The 5,998-nt window shown below is 43.9% G+C and overlaps 1 pseudogene; it reads right to left on the bottom strand.

Annotated features, from left to right (window-relative positions):
- Positions 1-3,498: 3,498 nt before the first annotated feature.
- On the bottom strand, positions 3,499-3,898 carry LOC102419490 (annotated as a pseudogene).
- Positions 3,899-5,998: the final 2,100 nt, after the last annotated feature.

The following is a 5,998-nucleotide window of genomic DNA, read 5'->3' as shown; positions in this document are numbered from 1 at the left end:
GTCTAAGACCCCTTTCCACTAAGACCTCCCATGACTTATGATTGAAGATGGGAGAGGGAACTTGTGCCCATCTACAGCATTCAAAAAGTAATGTGAGGAAGAAAATAATAGAGATAAGAGTGGAAATCAGTGGACTAGGAAACAGTCTAACAATGAAGAAAATCAATGAAAGCAAAGGCTGGTTCTTTGAACAGATCAACAAAATTGATAAACCCATAGCTAGATTGAGCAACAACAAAAGAGGAAAGACACAAATTACCAATATCAAAAATGAAAGGGAGGGGTCATCACTTCAGAACCTACAGACATTAAACAGACAAAAAGGGAGTATTATTAACAACTTTATAGAATATACCTTGCAACTTACATGAAATGGACAAATTACTTGAAACACACATAACAGAAAAATTGGCCCAAGAAGAAATAGAAAATTTGAATAGCCCTCTATTGATTGAAGACTTGAACTTAAAATTGGAAAAAAAAAAACCACAAAAAAAAACCTGGCAAAATTCTATCAATCATTTATGGATGAAATAATACTAATCATTCATTAATTGTTTCATAAAACAGAGGAGAAAGGAACACTTCCCAACTCATTTTATGAGCCCAGCATTACTCTGATGCCACAACCAAAGATATGATAAGGAAAGAAAACTATAAACTAATATCCCTCATGAACAAAGCCTTAACAAAATTTTTACAAATAGAAACCAGAAATATATAAAAAGGAGAATATGTCAAGACCAAGTATCAGTCCAGAAATGCAGGACATACAGACAGTAAAGGGAGAAATGAAACTGTCTTTATTCACAGCTAAAATTATATGTATGCAGAAAATTCTAAGCAATTTACAAAAAACCCTGCTAGAACTAATAAGTCAATTGAACAAGATTGCAGACCACAAGTCAATACACAAAAAATCAGTTGTATTTCCATATACTTGTATTAAACTATTGGAAAATGAAATGAAAAGTTGCCATTTACAGTAGCATCAACAAACATGAAATACCTAGAGATAAATGTAATGAAAGATGTATAAGACACTTATATGAAAAATTATAAAATACTGCTGAGAAATTAAAGAAGAGCTAAATGAAGAGATGTGCCATGTTCATGGATAGGAAGACTCAATATTGTTTAAATGTTAATTCTCCCCAAATGGATCTGTAGTAATCAGGTCAGTGTAGTTATAGGTGTAAGAATGAATATATCCATCAATGAAAAGAATAGAAAGTCCAGAAATAGACCCACACATGTTTTGTTAATTGATTTTGACAAGGCTTCCATAATAACTTAAAGAGGAAAGGATATTTTTTCAACAAATGATAGAACAACTGTATAGTCTTATAAAAAGAAAACACCTTGATCCAAACTCTCATAATACATAAAAATTAAACTATATATTGATCATAGACCTAACCATGAGATAAAATGATATAATTCTAAAAATAAATATAGGAGAAAATATTCGTGATCCTTGGAGTAAGAAGAACATAAAAAAATTTTACTCTGTTGAAATTAGAAACTTCTCTTCAAAAGACACTTTTATTATTGTTAAATATTTTCTAAAATTTTTTTCTGAGAGAGAGAGAAACAGTGATTTGTTGTTCCACCCATTCATGCATTTATTGGTTGATTCTGTGTGTGCCCTGACCGAAGACTGAACCCTCAACCTTGGTGTATCGGAACGATGCTCTAACCAACTGAGCTACCCTGACAGGGCCAAGCACACATTTTGTTGTTGTTAATTCTCACCTGAGGATATTTTTTCCATTGATTTTTTAGAGAGAGTGGAAGGAAGGAGGGGAGGGGGGAGAGAGAGAGAGAGAGAGAGAGAGAGAGAGAGAGAGAGAGAAACATCAATGTGAGAGAGACACATGGATTGGTTGCCTCCCACAAGTGCCCTATCTGGAACCAGGGTTCAAACCTGACATTCAGGTATGTGCCCTTGACCACAGATGCTCTAACCACTGAGCACACCAGCTAGGGCAGCTGAGAACACTTTTAAAAAACAAAAAAGGAAGTCACATATCAGCCTGGGAGAGTATTTATATGTATATGACAAAGGATTTATATTCAGAATATATAAAGAACTCTGCCCGGCCAGCATGGCTCAGTGGTTGAACATTGACCTATGAACCAGGAGGTCACAGTCTGATTACTGGTCAAGGCACATGCCTGGGTTGTGGGTTCGATCCCCAGTGTGGGTTGTGCAAGAGGCAGCTGATCAATGAGCCAATCTCTCATCATTGGTGTTTCTATCTCTCTCTTCCTCTCCCTTCCTCTCTGAAATCAATTATATATCTTACATTCAATAAGAAGAAGACAACCCATTTTCTTTAAATGGACAAAAGAACTGAACAATCACTTTGCCAAAGAAAATAATGGCCAATAGGCATATTCAACATATTTAGTTATTAAGAAAATGCAAATTAAAACCGTACTGAGATTTTACTGACTCCTCTTGGAATGGCTAAAAGAAAAAGATCAGCAATACCAAGTGTGAGAAGGGTGCAGGGCAACCGGAATGCTCATGTATTGCTGGTGGGCACATAAAATGCTACAACCATTTTGGAGAAGAGTTTGGCAATTTCTTATAAAATTAACATACACTAACCATACGACCTAACAATTCTCCTACTAGATGTATACCCAAGAGAAATAAAAACATACATCCACAAAAACTGTTACACTAACAATGAAGGAAGTTTTACTCATAACATCTCCAAACTGGAAACAATTCCAATGTCCATTAACAAGTATGGCTAAAAACGTGTGGTAAAGTCGCACTGGGAATACTACTCAGCAACGAAAAGAAACAAACCACTGATACAGGCAACCACTGTGTGAAGGGCCCATGCTCCATGCCTTTGTTTATATGAAAATCTTGAATTTGCAAAACTATTCTCTGGCGACGGAAACCAGGCCAATGGGTGCCTGGCCAGTGGTTGGGGAAGACTAGCTGCAAAGGGCGAAGAGGGAACCTTTTGGGGGTGATGGAAATGCTCTGTATCTTGGTCATGGTGGTGGTTACGTAGGGTTAGAATATCAACCTGTGGGTCGCAACCCCTTTGGGGGTCGAACAACCCTTTCACAGGGGTCGCCTAAGACCATCGGAAAACACATATATAATTACATATTGTCTTTGTGATTAATCACTATGCTTTCATTATGTTCAATTTGTAACAATGAAATTGGGGGTCAGCACAACATAAGGAACTGTATTAAAGGGTCGCAGCATTAGGAAGGTTGAGAACCACTGGGTTAGAGATTTGTCAAAACTCACTGAATTGTACACTTAAAACGGTGTATTTTACTTTAGGTAAATTATATCTCAATAAAGTTGTTATCATTATTTTTGTCTAGCAGGTGTATTTATTCATGCCACAAGGAAATGGGGCTTCTACAATATACAGCGTGTCCCACGTTCCCATCTAACCGAGCTGTGATTTTCAGCCAGACCTGCGCTCCACCGCTGTGCACTCCCAGCTCAGCTGGTCAGTGCTGACCAGGAGCAGGTGTGGGACTGGAAGCTTTCCAAGCTTTAGCTCTCGCATCAGCACTCCTGGTTTTGTAAATGCTAGAGCCCATCAGGCCCCTTCCTGCCCAGATCTCTGGGTAAACCTGGGTGTAGGAGTGCTTCATGGGGACCTAAACATTTTTAAAAAAATATATTTTATTGATTTTTTACAGAGAGGAAGGGAGAGGGATAGAGAGTTAGAAACACCGATCAGCTGCCTCCTGCACACCTCCTACTGGGGATGTGCCCACAACCAAGGTACATGCCCTTGACTGGAATCGAACCCGGGACCCTTCAGTCTGCAGGCCAATGCTCTATCCACCGAGACAAACTGGTTAGGGCACGGACCCAGACATTTTTAATGAGGCTTTAAAACATCTCACTGAGGGTCCAACGGCTCCAGCCACCGCAATATGCACAGCCAAATATGAGGGAAGGTCACCGAACACCTCAATAAAGTTAATTTTTAGAGGGAAAAAAATGCAATATTGCTGTGTCCTACATGGAAGGAGTGAGGCTTGAAGCTGGTCTCAGTCTCCCTCTTCCCATCCCCCTCCAGCATCTGTCCAATGTCTTTACCCAAAGCCACAGCAGGGACTCCTTTCTCTGGAGGGTCTCTTCCCAGCATGCCCTCCCGCCCACCACGCCCAGCCAGGACTTCTCCATCAGCCTCCTCCATCCCGGGCAGGCTGGAAGGATGAGCTGTCTGTGCCTCCCCAGGTAAGGGCTAGGGGCCAAGACGGAGCAGCCTTAACAAACTGTGTTCAATTAAACATATCAGCCTCACCAGCTCTTGCTGGGTCTTGGCAAGAACAAGAGACTGCACACAGAGCCGCTGGGACCTTCGCCTTCAGACCTCAACATCTCTCATCCCGTGGACCACCTGGGCCAGCTCTCGGGTCTGTGCATGAGGTTTCACAGACCTGTCCCAGGCGGCTTGTCTCCCCTGCACCCTGAGTCTCATCTTATTTTTAGATTCTAACTTGCTCTGGCCCGGGTGGTCCCCTGAGCTGGAGACATCCTTCCATTTAAGAAGCCCCAAATAGCCCTAATTGGTTTGGCTCAGTGGATAGAGTGTCGACCTGCAGACTAAAGTGTCCCAGGTTCGATTCCAGTCAAGGGCATGTACCTTGGTTGCGGGCACATCCCCAGTGGGGGGTGTGCAAGAGGCAGCTGATCGATGTTTGTCTCTCATTGATGTTTTAACTCTCTATCCCTCTCCCTTCCTCTCTGTAAAAAATCAATAAAATTTAAAAAAAAATTTTTAAAGAGTGGTGAAAGTGGACATTCCTTTAAAAAAAAGAAAGAAAGAAACCCCAAATAGAACTGTTTAAAAGAAAGAAACCCAGCCCTTGCTGGTTTGGCTCAGTGGATTGAGCCTCAGCCTGAGGACTGAAGGGTCCCAGGTTTGATTCTGCTCAAGGGCACATGCCTGGGTTCTGGCCCGATCCCCAGTAGGGGGTGTGTAGGAGGCAGTCGATCAATGTTTCTCTCTCTCCCTCTCCCTTCCTCTCTGAAATCAATAAAAATATATTTTAAAAAAAGAAAGAAAGAAACCCATGTGGGCAGTGACTGTGGCAGAGGTCCACTGAGCTGGCCAGTGCTCCTTCCCTCCAGGCAAGTGACCTGCTGGACCGTTTCCTGGTTGCTCACATTATTGATGGATCCTATTTCCTGCCTCACTCAGCCCCTACCTGGGGATACATAAACAACCCTTTGGGAACATAGGGAGCGATCCTAGCCAAACACAGAGAGAAAGGGGTGCCCGGAGGGCTGAGAGGTTTGGTCAGGGCTTCTTTGCAGCCCTGATCCAGGGAGAGACTGAGGCATGAAACTCAGTTGGGAGCAGAGAGGGTGGCCAGCCCAGGGGGTTCTTTCTCAAGGGAAAGGCAACAGGCTTCCTGGTCAGGGGCTGGGGGATCTGGGCCACGCATCCTTCGGGAGCTACGGCGCTTTGCCCCCAGCCCCTGGTCCTCCTACTTTTGGGTGGCAGCGAGGATGCCATTCCCCTGGTCATGGGAATGGCTGGACGCGTCTGACTTGGAGACAATGGCTTGGCCAGAGCACGTGGGCGAGCCCAGGAGACTGGCTCGGCCTGCGGCTTCCTGGAAGGAAGTGAGGCATTGTTTCAGGGGTGTGTGGGCCGCTGGAACTCCGCACAATGCAGGGAGCGGCGGGTGCCAGGGCCAGCCCACCGGCAAGCCAACAGTCCGGGAACTTGTTTATTGCTTTAATGACCCCACGGTGGATCCACCTGGAAACAGACCTGCTAATGAGCGGAGACGGAGCTGGCATCCCCCCAAGGGAAGCCTGTCGGGCCAGCTCCCCTGGAGGCGCGATGGGTGTGTGGTCTGAGACTGGGGGAGCTGGAAGTAGAGACCTGGGTTCTGTCTGGGAAAACCACAAAAAGATCTCCTGCCTCTCCATCCCCTCTTGCTGGGGGGCCATGAGAAGGCGGAGTGGGGAAAGCAGCCTGGG

The sequence above is a fragment of the Myotis lucifugus genome, unplaced genomic scaffold, assembly GCF_000147115.1.
Source record: "Myotis lucifugus unplaced genomic scaffold, Myoluc2.0 scaffold_1224, whole genome shotgun sequence".
Taxonomy (NCBI): Eukaryota; Metazoa; Chordata; class Mammalia; order Chiroptera; family Vespertilionidae; genus Myotis; species Myotis lucifugus.
The sequence above is the reverse complement of the archived record's forward strand: the minus strand, read 5'-3'. Positions and strand labels throughout refer to the sequence as shown.